This window comes from Myodes glareolus, chromosome 25, assembly GCF_982192425.1.
Source record: "Myodes glareolus chromosome 25, mMyoGla1.1, whole genome shotgun sequence".
In the NCBI taxonomy this organism is placed as follows: Eukaryota; Metazoa; Chordata; class Mammalia; order Rodentia; family Cricetidae; genus Myodes; species Myodes glareolus.
The window spans coordinates 16,977,652-16,991,399 of record NC_142050.1 but is presented as its reverse complement, the minus strand read 5'-3'; the positions used below and the strand labels follow the sequence as shown (position 1 = coordinate 16,991,399).

At 44.1% G+C, this 13,748-nt stretch overlaps 1 protein-coding gene and 1 pseudogene across 1 annotated transcript in view; one reads left to right on the top strand and one right to left on the bottom strand.

The window, feature by feature from the left end:
- Positions 1-13,748, bottom strand: part of Ankrd7 (ankyrin repeat domain 7) — a 140,670-nt gene that overhangs the window by 21,976 nt on the left and 104,946 nt on the right.
- On the top strand, positions 12,193-13,485 carry LOC148117839 (RNA-binding protein Raly pseudogene; annotated as a pseudogene).

Here is a 13,748-nt window from a genome sequence, read left to right as displayed (position 1 = left end):
ATAAGACAACACATATTCATAACTAGTTCACTGATGAGCATTATTATTTATTATTCTTTTCTTTTCTTTCTTTCTTTCTTTCTTTTTTTTCTTTTTGGTTTTTTGAGATGGGGTTTCACTGTAGTTTTTAGAGCCTGTCCTGGAACTAGCTCTTGTAGACCAGGCTGGCCTCAAACTCACAGAGATCCGCCTGCCTCTGCCTCCCGAGTTCTGGGATTAAAGGCGTGCACTACCACCGTTCGGCTAGTATTTATTTTTCAAGCTAATATAATTCCGTTTCATTTTTTTCTAATTTCCAATAGTGTCAGTCTTGCTTTTGTTATTGTTGTTGTTTGTGACTATGTCTTGTATTACACATTTGGCCAGGGCTTGCAGTAACCTCCAGATTGACCTCAAACACATAAACCTTTTGCCTTAGCTCCCCAAATTTGGGGATTGCAGTTATATATCACCATGCCCAGGTCATTTTTGAGTCTTTTTTTTTCCTTCTTCTCTTCTTTTGTCACTTGGGATTGAGTTTAGGGCTTCTCACTTACTGGGCACACATTCTACCATTGAATTGTATATCTAACCCTTTTTTATACTTTTTATTTTGAGGCAGGGTCTTACTAAGCTGTCCAGGGTATCTTTGAACTTGTGATCCTCTTGTGTCAGCCTCCTGAGTAGCTGGGATTGCAGGCTTTGGTCTTGATTCTTATTTGCTGGCTGATATGTTTGTACTATAGTAAAATTAGCCTTGTGGTACCCATTCCCATCTCTCCTCTTCCTTCCCCAGCGCCACTTGCATGCACACAAATGCACTGTTCATAGGCGGACCAGAATTGTAGTTTAAAAGAGGCACTTTGTTTGGCCTGTTTTAGGACACACTCTCCAGGAGACTATTTTGATGATGGGCATATTCTGTGTCTCATGTGGTCAGTAGGGTAGTCACTTTTCATACTGAGCTATTGAGTACTTGAAATATGGAGTTTAAGCCTAAAGAATACAGTTTACATTTAAGTTAGCTTAGATTTACATTTATGTTAAATTTTTAAAAAGATTTATCTGTTTTTATTTTGTATGTCTGGTTATTTTGCCTATACCAAAGCACACCGTGTGCTTGGTCAGAAGCACATGTGGAGGTCAGAAGAGGACGGGAGATCCCCTGGAAATGGAGTTACAGACAGTTGTTAGCAGCCTTGTGCATGCTGGAAATATAACGTAAGTACACTGGAAGGGCAGACAGTGCTCTTATCTTCTGTGCCATCTCTACAGCCCTAGGTTAAATTCAATTTAAAACTACATGTGGCTGGCTAATGGATTTATTAAACATTACAGATATAAATTGTACTGTATTAGGATAGTTTCAACTATTACTTGGTGGTTTCTTTTTTTCTTTGTTTTTTTTTTTCCAGACAGGTTTTAGCTGTGTAGCTCTGACTGCCCTAGAACTCATTCTGTGGACTAGACTGGCCTCAAATTCAGATCTGCCTGCCTTTGCCTTCTGAGTGCTGGGATTAAAGATGTGCACCACCACCACTCGGCCTAGTTCTTTCTTTTTAATTAAACTGAAATTAAGTAACATGCATGCAAGTATATGGTGATAGTAGTTGATATTTGTTCATTTTCTGTGCTGGTTACTTTCTGTCAGCTTGACACAAACCTAGATATATCTGAGAACAGGGACTATTAATTGAGAAAACGCCTCCATAAGATTGGCCTAAGCAAATCTGTAGGGCATTTTCTTGATTAATGATTGAAGTAAAAGGGTGCAGCTCACCATGGCCACATCTGGGTGGATAGTCCTGAATGGTATTAGAAAACAGGCTGAGGAAAACCATGGAGAGCAGGCAAGTAAGCAGCATTCCTCCCTGGCCTCTGCTTTAGTTCCTACCTTCGTGTTCCTGACTTAAGTTCTTCTTGATTGATCTCACTGCTGGCTTGTGACCTGAGGACTGTAAGCTGAAGCCAACCTTTCCCTCCCCAACTTGCTTTTGGTTGTGGTATTTTTTTTAAATCACAACATAGAATCCCTAACTAAGACATTTACCATTCTTGTTTTCAGACAGCAGCTGGTATTCCTACTTGGTGTGAACAGCTTGCCGCTTTTTGTTCAGAGTAACTGGACTGGGCCTCTTGTGGACTTGCACACTCAGGATTTCTTGCCACCTGTTCTGCTTGAGCAGTTTAGTGAGGTATGCTTCTTGAAAATGTCATATACAGTTTCTTTTTTTTCTAAATGCGATTCTTTTCAAACTGGTGTTTGTAAATTGGAGTTAACAGTAAGGAGGAAATAGATGACATTGTAGTTTGCACAAACTACTGAGAATGTTCATTGCTCTTCTGACCCCCACATGTATGCTGTGGCATTTACATTGATTGATCCATATATATTGCACACTTTGTAACACATGTACATCACATGCATGCACATTTGCATGCACACCAACAAAGAACATGCCTCCGTTGCACTCAGTATCTAGTTAAGAGAGTAAACATGATCATTGTCATAGAATAGAGCTTCTGATGGCTTTCCCTAGACCTTGATTCCTGTCTTGATTTGGTGGTTATATATGGTGGGGCCAGTGAGGTCCTCTCAGCTCTTTTCTTGTGGGCTTGCAGCCTCCTCGATTTGCCGTTGAGTTCTATGAACAGTTGTATCCTCTTTCCTATTTCAGTTGTACTGGGAATTGAACCCATGGCTCAGCATGGTAGGCACATATTCTACCGCTGAGTTAAACTCCCATCTGATTTCAACAAGCCTGGGCATACTGCATTGGAAGCCCCCATGCGCATCCCAGTAGTACCTTCTGACACCCACTTTGCTGCAGCACTTGACACATTTCCTATTGCTCATTCTGTGCTCTTCTTCATGTTCACGTTTCCTTAGGTTACATGCTCTTTAGTGTTGCCTGGTTATGCCCAAAAGTCAATGAATGTATGGATTATTTTTTGACTTCTCTTATTTGTGATAATATTTGAAATTATACTTCTTATTATTGTTGTTATTTTTGAAATTGAGACAGGCTCTTACTATGTAGCCATGGCTAGTCTGGAACTCATTATGTAGACCAGGCTGATCTTGAACTCATAATGATTGTCCTGTCTGTGCCTCCCAAGTGCTGGGGTTAAAGGTGTTGTCACTACACTTGGCCTTGTTAATTTTTTTAAAAAAGAAATTTTATATGTGTGTGTTTGTATATGGAAACGAGGCTGCACATGTGCATACGGAGACCAGAAGACAACCTTGGGTGTTGGTGCTTGCCTCTCACCTTGTGCGGGACGGGATCTTGGGATCTCCTGTGGTTTGTGCTGTGTATGCCAGGCTAGCTGGCCTTTGAACTTCCCAGAGTTCTTCTGTCTCCACTTCCCTTCTCGCTTTTGAATACTGGAGTTACAGATGTTTGCTACTGCAGCCAGCTTTCCCATGGATTCTGGGATCCAAACTCAGTTCCTCTGACTTGTTCTACAAGTGCTTTACTTTTTTGTTGTTGTTGTTGTTGTTGTTCAAGAACTGGTTTATTGCTTTCAATTTCACTGCTAAAATGTTAAGTCTTATTATGCGACTGCTTGAAGTCAAAAGTATTTCCCAAGCCTGGCCCCTGAGTTCCAGCCCTGAAAACTCCAAGACTGTACACACACACACACAGAGAGAGAGAGAGAGAGAGAGAGAGAGAGAGAGAGAGAGAGAGAGAGAGAGAGAGAGAAAGAGAGAGAGAGAATTAGTAAATAAGAATAAAAAGTACCAAGTGTTGAACCCAAGGCCCTGGGCATGGAAAGCAAGCACTCTGGTACTGATCTACACCCCTAACCTCTTGGGAGGCATTTTTATAAGTAGTAGGTAACCTCCGAGGCAAATAAGCTGGCAGTCAGACAGAATAAACCATAAAATCTCAAATCAGGCCGGCATGTCTAAAAAGGCTCACCATAACTCTCTCCCCCTCCCGCCCGCATTTGGCTCTAGCAGACTGACCTCCAGTCTGGTTCCCCAACATTCCACACACATTCGGTCCTGAGTCCCTCTTCTGGTCTTGCTGTTCCTGCTGTCTGGAGCGCTCTCAGACACCCTAACTCACATGATACCAGCCTTCGCTTGAGGCCACTGCTTGAAAATGACTTTTGAAGTAGCCTCTCTCTGCAAGTGCTCTACTTGTTAAGTGGTCTTCTCAGCTGGGTTGAAACTTTGATCTGGGGACCAGTGCTTCAGTATCTTATTGCTGTTATTTGCCTAGGTTGATTTATGTTTAAATATTTGCAAGTATGCTTTGTTATAGATAGTTCCCAAAGCAAAGTTAATTTCCCCTGCTTTCATGTATGATTTTGTCATTGGTAGAACTGTTTTCTATCCACTCATTGGTGCTAATCAGCCCCAGAGGGATAGTACTGAAAGCTCATGTCAGATCAGGGGTCGCCTCTGACACTGGAAGGTCGCCCCTCACACTGGAAGGTCAACTTTTTGCACACTGGGAGCCATCCTGCACACTGGGAGCCATCCTGCACACTGGGAGGCCATCCTGCACACCGGGAGGCCATCTTTCACACTAGAAGGTTATTCCTAGCACTAGAAGGCTGTCCTTTGTACTTGAAGGTGTCCCTTCATAGTGGAAGGCGACCCCTCACACTGGGAGGTTTCCCTTCACAGGGGAGCTTGTCCTCATGTAATCTGGCTTTATAAATTTAGCTCATAATCCCAGATGTTACGTTTCCTGTGCTAATGAATGTATATTTTCTGTCTTTCTTGGGGAATTGTTTTGTTTTGTTTTCCCCTTTACTTTGTCTTTTACTTATTTTTTTTCGAGACAGGGTTTCTCTGTGTATCGCCAGCTGTCCTGGAACTCACTCTGTTAGACCAGGCTGGCCTTGAACTCACAGAGCTCTGCCGGACTCTGTCCCTGCGTGCTGGGATTAAAGGCGTGCACCACCCCCTGCCTGCCTTGTTTTGTCTATTTTTATTGAAAATATAAGTAATTCTTTTAAAAATGGGCTATTTCTCCCCTCCCCCACTCTTGAAGCATCACAGTTAGAATCCTGCTGTGAAGCCTGTATTGTGTACAGGGGTGAGAGCTATGGGCAGCACTTCCCACACTGTGATCTAGGGTAAGAGAGGACAAAAACTTATCATTAACATGGCCATTCATTCATTAATTCACTGTATGCCTGAGAGTTGGGCATTTGGTGTGGGAAGTCCTTCTGTCTGTCTTTTACTTTTATTGGTTAATGAATAAAGCTGTTCTGGCCAGTGGCTTAGCAGAATAGGGCAAGGTGGGAATTCCAAGCAGATAGAGGAGAGAGTAGGTGGAATGAGTGAGAAGCCACGTAGCTGTCTGCAGGAGACAGACACTCTGCTGGAGCCCACCGAAACTTTGCCAGTAGGCCCTGACCTCATGGTGATATACAGATTAATGGAGATGGGTTAGTTTAGTATATAACAGCTAGCTAGAAATAAGCTTAAGCTATTGGTCAAACAGTATTGCAAATAATATAGTTTCTGTGTGATTATTTCGAGTCTGGGCAGCCGGGAATGAACGAACAGCCTCCGTTAACAGGCATTGAATTGTAGGCCTGGGAATTGCTATCAAGACAATGATATCATGGCTGTCTTGTCTTGTTACCTTATTAAACTGGTTGCTTGTTATTTGTATGTAGGGGTTTTAGGTAGAAGACAGAGATAGAACTTCTCATCTCAAAGTGAGTGGATGATTCCCCTTAGAGCCTGTCTTACATCTTCTTGCTCTTCATCAGAGTGACTTGGGCCTTAGGAAATATGTCCTGGTAAGACATGAGCTCTGGTCTGATGTGAGGAGCACAGGTTAACCACTTGAGTTCCTGTCTGATCTAAGAAGAACAGGTTAGCCACTTGAGCCAGTCTGGTCGGAGGAGAACAGGTTAGCCACCGAGTTCCAGTCCGATGTGAGAAGCCTAATCTAGTCTGAGGAGCACAGGTTTGAGTTTCTCTCCAATGATATGGGATTCCCCCTCTATGCTGTGAATACCATTAGTTAATAAAGAAACTGGCTTAGCCTGATAGGGTAGAACAGAGTTAGGAGGGGAAAACTAAACTGAATGCTGGGAGAACGAAGGCAGAGTCAAAGAGAAGCCATGGAACTGTCACCAGAGACAGACATGCTGCAGCCTTGCTGGTAGGCCATGAGCCTCATGGTAAAATATAATATAATGGAGATGGGTTAATTCTACATGTAAGAGTTAGCCAATAAGAAGCTAGAACTAATGGGCCAAGCAGTAATTTAAATAATGTAGTTTCTGTGTGATTATTTTTGGAAGTCTGGGTGACCAGGAAAAAGAACGAGCGGCCTCTAACAACATTTCAATTTATCTATCCCTCCATCCATCCATCTATCCATCCATTTATCTATTTATTTGGCATGGATTTTGCTATGTTGCTCAGACTGGTGTTGATTCTGAACTCCTGGACTCCAGCCACCTTTCTGCATCAGTCTCCTAGAGAGCTGGGACTACTTCAAGCACCATCATGGCTGTCTTGACTTTTATGGATCTGTTTCCTCACTTTCTAAAATTTATATTTTTACTTATATTGTTTGTGCATCCTCTTCTGTGTATATGTTTGTTTGTTTGTATGTGCCTGTATGGTGCACATCTTATCAAAGCCTGAGGTTTACTTTGAGTGCTTTCCTCTCTTCTACCTTATCATTTTTATTGTTTCAGTTTTTAAACTTTGTGTGTGAGTGTTTTCCTTGCATGTATGCTTGTGTAGTATATGCATGCTGAGTTGGTCAGGAAGGGTTGAATTTCTTGGAACTACAGATGTAGATGGCTGTGAGACATGATACGGATACTGGGACCCCCCCCCCCAGGTCTTCTGCAGGAACAAGTGCGCTTAGCTCTTAGCTGCCAGCCATCCCTTTAGCCCTTCTCACCTATTTTTTTTTTTGCAGCAGTCTTTCACTGAGAGCTCATTTTCTGGAACTCATTGACTTGACTAAAATGACTGACCAGGAAGCTAGTTGGGTCCTCCTGGCTCTGCACCCTCCGCACTGGGATTACAGATACTTTCCACTAAGCTGAGGGCTTATTATTTTTCCTAGGTGGGTGCTGGGATCTGAACTTAGGTTCTTATGTTTGTGCAGAAAGCACTTTACCCACTGAGCCTTCTCTGCAACCCCAAGCCTTCCTCTTTGGGGATCCTTCTATTAACTATAGCCTGTACTAGGCTCACCGTTTGATGTGACCAACCTGGTTGTTAATTGTTGGAAATTAGGGAATGGATGTGCTGCATAATAACCTTTGCCATGGAGTGAATTTTAACTGAAGATACATATATAATACATATTTTATATAATACATATAGTACTTATATTTTAAATAAACAGTATACTCTTCGTGGAGGGTTACTTCATGTTTTGAGACTGTCTGGAACCCACTATATGGACAAGCCTCAAAGTCAGAGATCTGCCTGCTTCTGCCTCCTGAGTACTAGGAAGGGCATGTGCTCTACTTACATACTTACTTACTTAGGATTACTTACTGAAGTGGTATTTTGAAGGACATGTGAAGTAATAATACTCATCCATCGCTAGCATTTTCAAAATTCCCCTTTCCTTCTGTTCTTTGTTGACACAGGGTCTTATTGTATTGCTTAGGGTTTGCCATCAACCTTTGACCTTAAAATCTAACCATGCTTTCTTTCCTTTAACAAATATAAAAGAGACCCTGTCCCTAACCACATGCATACACCTGTTTACGGCTCTGGAGGCAGGGACTGGGAGAATGGAGTTGATAAATGAGGTGGGCCAAAGTCTTTTGCAATAGCTGACTTTATTCAGAGCATCAGACAGTTTATACTCTAAAGGTTAAGAAGAGTCACGTGAGTAATACATCCAATCACAAGGGCGAGCTGCACATGGTGAACAAGTCACATGTGACTGAAACCTGTTTTTCCATAGACATAGAAACAAACAACAGCCCGTTGTAATTAATAATAATCTGAAGCAAACTCACTCCCATCCGCTACAGAGTGGTTTGAAAACACATTCCAAGAACAACTCTGTGTCTTAAAGAAACAGGTCACAAGATTCTTGTTTTCTTGAAGTTTTCTCACAAGTACTCGGAATTCTCCTCACATGAGTCCCTTCTTAGACCATGTTTGGATATACATTCATTTAAACTTCTGGACTCAAGTGAGCCTCTTGCCTCAGCATCTTGGGTATTTGGGTTTATTGATGCACCATATGTACCCAATCAATTAAAACCTTTCTTTAACATTTTGATTGAGTTTCTGTATCTTTGAATTTAGAGCATTTGTGTGGCTGTCTGACAGGGCAGGATGGATTTGTAGGTCTCTAGTGACATTTATAAGGGTGTAGACACTTCTGGTGTCTATTACTGTGTAATTAATGAAGGTTCTAATTTCTTAGCTGAATTAATGGAAACATCTGTGTATTATTATGACATGCAACAGTGACTATTTTGTTAAATTGTGTAATCTTGCACACCTTTTTCAGGTCAAAGGACTGGATGCTATTATTCTGGGCCTGCTCATTCAAGATGGTGAATCTGTCTACAGTCTGACCTCAAAGCCCATACTGCTGTTAATAGCACACATTATCCTAGTGAACGTCAGACATAAGTTAACAGCTCTCCAGGGAAGGCAAGGGAAGGCTCTGAGCATTCCACACAGGTCCCTTCTGTGCCTTTTAACGTCAGACTGATTTTGTTTTCTGTATCTTCTTTGAGAGACTTAGAAGTCTCATGAAAATAAGAAAAAATATTTTCTTGTGAGATAAATCTTGTATAAGATCAGTGTGTATGGAGCCTCTTTAGTAGGAGTGTGTGTGTGTGTGTGTGTGTGTGTGTGTGTGTGTGTGTGTTTTCATTCTTTGAATTTTAAATAAAGCTTCTAAAGTTCATTCGTGATCTGTTACAGATTTGAGCTAATGATAGCCAATAGCAGTGGGAATGGAAGGGATCTGAATTACTAGCTTCTGGTTTCTTCTTTCTTTTTTCCCACCCTGAGACAGGGTTTCTCTGTAGCTTTGGAGCCTGTCCTGAAACTAGCTCTTGTAGACCAGGCTGACCTAGAACTCACAGAGATCCTCCTGCTTCTACCTCCCGAGAACTGGGATTCAAGGTGTGTGCTGCCTCTGGTCGGCAGGCTTCTGGTTTCTTTGTGTTGAATGTAGTAGAGCTATCTGTTGTGTGGCTTCTTTGGGTTGTATACACCAGTGAGGAGAAGCAATCATGCAGGAAGTTGGTAGTGCAAAGGTCTCAGGTTTAGGTGGAGGTTGTCAGCTGTAGAACGTGTAGTCGTCTTGGTGACTGCTTAGCTCTAATGTATGGAAGTATAAAGAAGCAGAGAGGGAAATCAGAGAAACATCACCTTTCACGATAGCCACAAATAGCATAAAATATCTTGGGGTTACTCTAAGGAAGTGAAAGACCTATTTGACAAAAACTTTAAGTCTTTGAAGAAAGAAATAGAGGAGGATACCAGAAAATGGAAAGACCTCCCCTGCTCTTGGATTGGAAGAATCAACATAGGAAAAATGGCAATTCTGCCAAAAGCAATCTATAGATTCAATGCAACTCCCATCAAACTTCTTCACAGACCTTGAGAGAACAATAATCAAGTTTATATGGCAAAACAAAAAACCCAGGATAGCCAAAACAATCTTATACAATAAAAGAACTTCTGGAGGCATTACCATCCCTGACTTCAAACTCTATTACACAGCTACAGTATTGAAAACAGCTTGGTATTGGCATAACAACAGAGAAGTCGACCTATGGAATCGAATAGAAGACACGGATATTAACCCACAAACCTATGAACACCTAATTTTTGACAGGGGAGCTAAAGGTATACAATGGAAGAAGGAAAGCATCTTTAACAAATGGTGCTGGCATAACTGGATGTCAACCTGTAGAAGAATGAAAGTAGATTCATATCTATCACCATGCACAAAACTCAAGTCCAAATGGATTAAAGACATCAACATTAATCTGTCCACTTTGAACCTGATAGAAGAGAAAGTGGGAAGTAGTCTACAAGATATAGGCACAGGAGGCCACTTCCTAAGTAGAACCCCAGTAGCACAGACAATAAGAGAATCAATGAATAAATGGGACCTCCTGAAACTGAGAAGCTTCTGTAAAGCAAAGGACACTGTCACTAAGACAAAAAGGCTACCTTCCGACTGGGAGAAGATCTTCACCAACCTCTCATCAGACAAAGGTCTGATCTCCAAAATAGACAAAGAACTCAAGAAACTAGACACTAAAACTCTAATTAAGCCAATTAAAAAATGGGGTACTGAACTGAACAGAGAATTCACAACAAATGAACTTCAAATGGCCAGAAGACACTTAAGGACATGCTCAACCTCCTTAGCGATCAGGGAAATACAAATCAAAACCACTTTGAGATACCATCTTACACCTGTTAGAATAGCTAAACTCAAAAACACCAATGATAGCCTATGCTGGAGAGGATGTGGAGTGAGGGAAACACTCATCCATTGTTGGTGGGAATGCAAACTTGTGCAGCCACTGTGGAAATCAGTGTGGCGGTTTCTCAGGAAACTGGGAGTCAACCTCCCTCAGGACCCAACAATTCCACTCTTGGGAATATACCCAAGAGATGCCCTATCATTACTACAAAAGTATTTGTTCAACTATGTTCATAGCTGCACTATTTGTAATAGCCAGAACATGGAAACAACCTAGATGCCCCTCAATAGAAGAATGGTTAAAAAAGGTGTGGAAGATATACACATTAGAGTTTTACTCAGCGGTAAAAAGCAATGACATCTTGAATTTTGCATGCAAATGGATGGAAATAGAAAATGCTTTACTGAGTGAGGTTACCCAGACCCAAAAAGAGGAATACGGTAGGTACTCACTCATAAGTGGATTCTAACCATAATTAAAGGTCTTTGAGCCTATAATTCGTGATCCCAGAGAAGCTAAATAAGAAGGTGAACCTGAAGAAAATCATGTAGTTATCCTCCTGGATATTAGAAGTAGGCAAGATTGCCAGTCAAACTTGGGTGCACGGGGGCGGGGGGGGGGGTGGGGGGGGGTGGAGGGGTGGAAGTAAGGGGAGATGGTTAGGGAGAGGGGAGAGGGGGAGGATTGGGGATGGCTTGGGGGAATGGGAGGGGGGAGGGAGAAAGGATGATTATGGGAGCAGGAAAGTTTATATCTCAACTAAGGGAGCCATTTTAGGGTTTGCAAGAGACTTGATTCTGGAGGAGTTCCCAGGCCCAAGGAGAGGTCCCCAGATTGTACTCTGGGCAGCAGAGGAGAGGGTGCCTGAACTGGCCTTGTCCCATAACCATACTGATGAATATTTTGCATGTCACCACAGAACCTTCATATGGCGATGGATGGAGATAGAGACAGAGACACATATTGGAACACTGGACTTAACTCCCTAGGTCCAAATAAGAAGCAGAGGGAGGGAGATCGTGAGCCGTGAGCAAGGAAAGCAAAATCAGAGGGGGCCTTCATCCGACGATGGATAGAGATAGAGATGGAGACCCACATTGGAGCACTGGAAGTCAGGACCGCGAAGGGTGTGTTCACCCACTGATACAAGGGGACTGATCGAATGAGAGCTCACCAAGTCCAGCTGGACTGGGACTGAACAAGCATGTGATCAAACCGAATTCTCTGAATGTGGCTGACATGGGGGCTGACTGAGCCCCCAAGGTCCAAATGAAGACTGAGAAGCCATTGACAAAGGCACTGGGTCTTGTTTCTTCTACATGAACTGGCTTTTTGGGATCCTGGCCTGTTTGGATGCTCACCTTCCTGGACCTGGAGGGAGCGGGGAGGAACTTGGATTTCCCACAGGGCAGGAAACCCTGACTGCTCTTGGGAATGGTGAGGGAGGAGGAGAGGGAGTGGTGGGAACGGGAGGGTATTGGGAGGAGGGGAGGAAGTGGAAAGAGTGTTTTCGGATACTTGAATAAACAAGTCTAACGGAAAAAAAAAAAAAGAAAAGAAAAGAAAAACCAAAAATCGAGAGAAGGACTCGTGGCTACGGGGCTCGCGCCTTTGTCAGTGCGGCGGGGCGCGCGAGCGGCGCGGGGCGCGGAGCCAAGGGAAGCCGAGGGGGCGGAAGCGGTGGCGAATGTAGCGCGTGTGCTCAGGGCTCCTCACGAGGCGGCTGGGGCCCGCCTCCTTCCGCCCGCCCGCTCGCTCGCTCGCCCTCCGCGAGCGGCCGCGCAGTCGCCTTCCTCACCGCGCGGCTTCCTCCAGACCTAGGCGCGGGTGAGCCCTGGTTCTAGAGACCGTTGCTGCTGACCCTGTAACCCTAAGGACAAAATAACTGGCTAAACTTATTGATACAGGTGGATACCATGTCCTTGAAGATTCAGACCAGCAATGTAACCAACAAGAATGACCCCAAGTCCATCAACCCTCGGGTCTTCATTGGAAACCTAAACACGGCTGTGGTAAAGAAGTCAGATGTGGAAACCATCTTTTCCAAGCATGGCCGTGTGGCTGGCTGTTCTGGGCACAAAGGCTATGCTTTTGTCCAGTATGCAAATGAGCGCCGAGCGCCATGCCCGAGCAGCAGTGCTGGGAGAGAATGGACGGGTGCTGTCTGGACAGACTCTGGACATCAACATGGCCGGAGAGCCTAAGCCCAATAGACCCAACGGGCTAAAGAGAGCAGCAACTGCCATATACGAGGCCGCCTTTCTCCAGTGCCTGTGCCCAGGGCAGTCCCAGTGAAGCGACCTCGTGTTAAGGTTCCTTTGGTTCGCCTTGTCAAAACTACAAGACCTGTCAAGCTCTTTGCCCGTTCCACAGCCATCACTACTGGCTCAGCCAAGATCAAGTTAAAGAGCAGCGAGCTACAGACCATCAAAACAGAATTGACACAGATCAAGTCCAACATCGATGCCCTCTTGGGTCCCTTGGAACAGATCGCTGAGGAACAAAAGGCCAACCCAGATGGCAAGAAGAAGGGCGACAGCAGCAGTGGTGGTGGAGGTGACAGCAGTGGTGGAGGCAGCAGTGGCAATGCTGGTGGTGGCAGTGGTAGCTGCAGTAGCAGCAGCCGGCCACAAGCCCCACAAGAAGACACAGCTTCTGAGACAGGCACACCCCAAGGAGAAGTCCAAACTCGAGATGACACTGATGAGGAGGGACTGCTAACACATAGTGAGGAGGAACTGGAGCACAGCCAGGACACAGATGCAGAAGATGGGGCTTTGCGGTAAGCAGGAGAAATGGCCACCAGCAGAAGAGCATCACTGTCTCAGGCCTCGAGACAGGCACCCATCTCTGGATGCCAGTTTGTAGCGGGTACCTGAGGAAAGCTGACAGTGGGCACTCCTCTCCCCATGCATCCCAGCCAGTGAGTGCTACATCCTTTGCAAGTGGAGTTACTGGCCTACCCCTTACCCCATGCACTCTTCCTGTCTGCACTGCCTGGGCAAAGAGGCAGAACACATTCTGCCCTTTTTCCCCAGGGCATTCCCAGGCTTGGGGTTTTTCTATAGGTTTGAAAGTAGGGGTGGGGGGTTGGGATGGGTGGGGGGAACCTGAGAATAAAGAGATTGAATCCAAATATACTCTGGGAAAAAAAAAAAAGAAAAACCAAAAATCAAAAACAAGCAAATTCATCTTTTTCCATGTATGGATATTTTGCCTGGCTTCATGCTGTACCACTTGAAGCTGCAGCCCTCTGGAAGCTCCGTGTATTTATTTTGTGCAGCTGAACAGGAGGCGGGGCTATTGCATACAGTTGAGCAAGGAAACTGTTCAGCTAATATTGG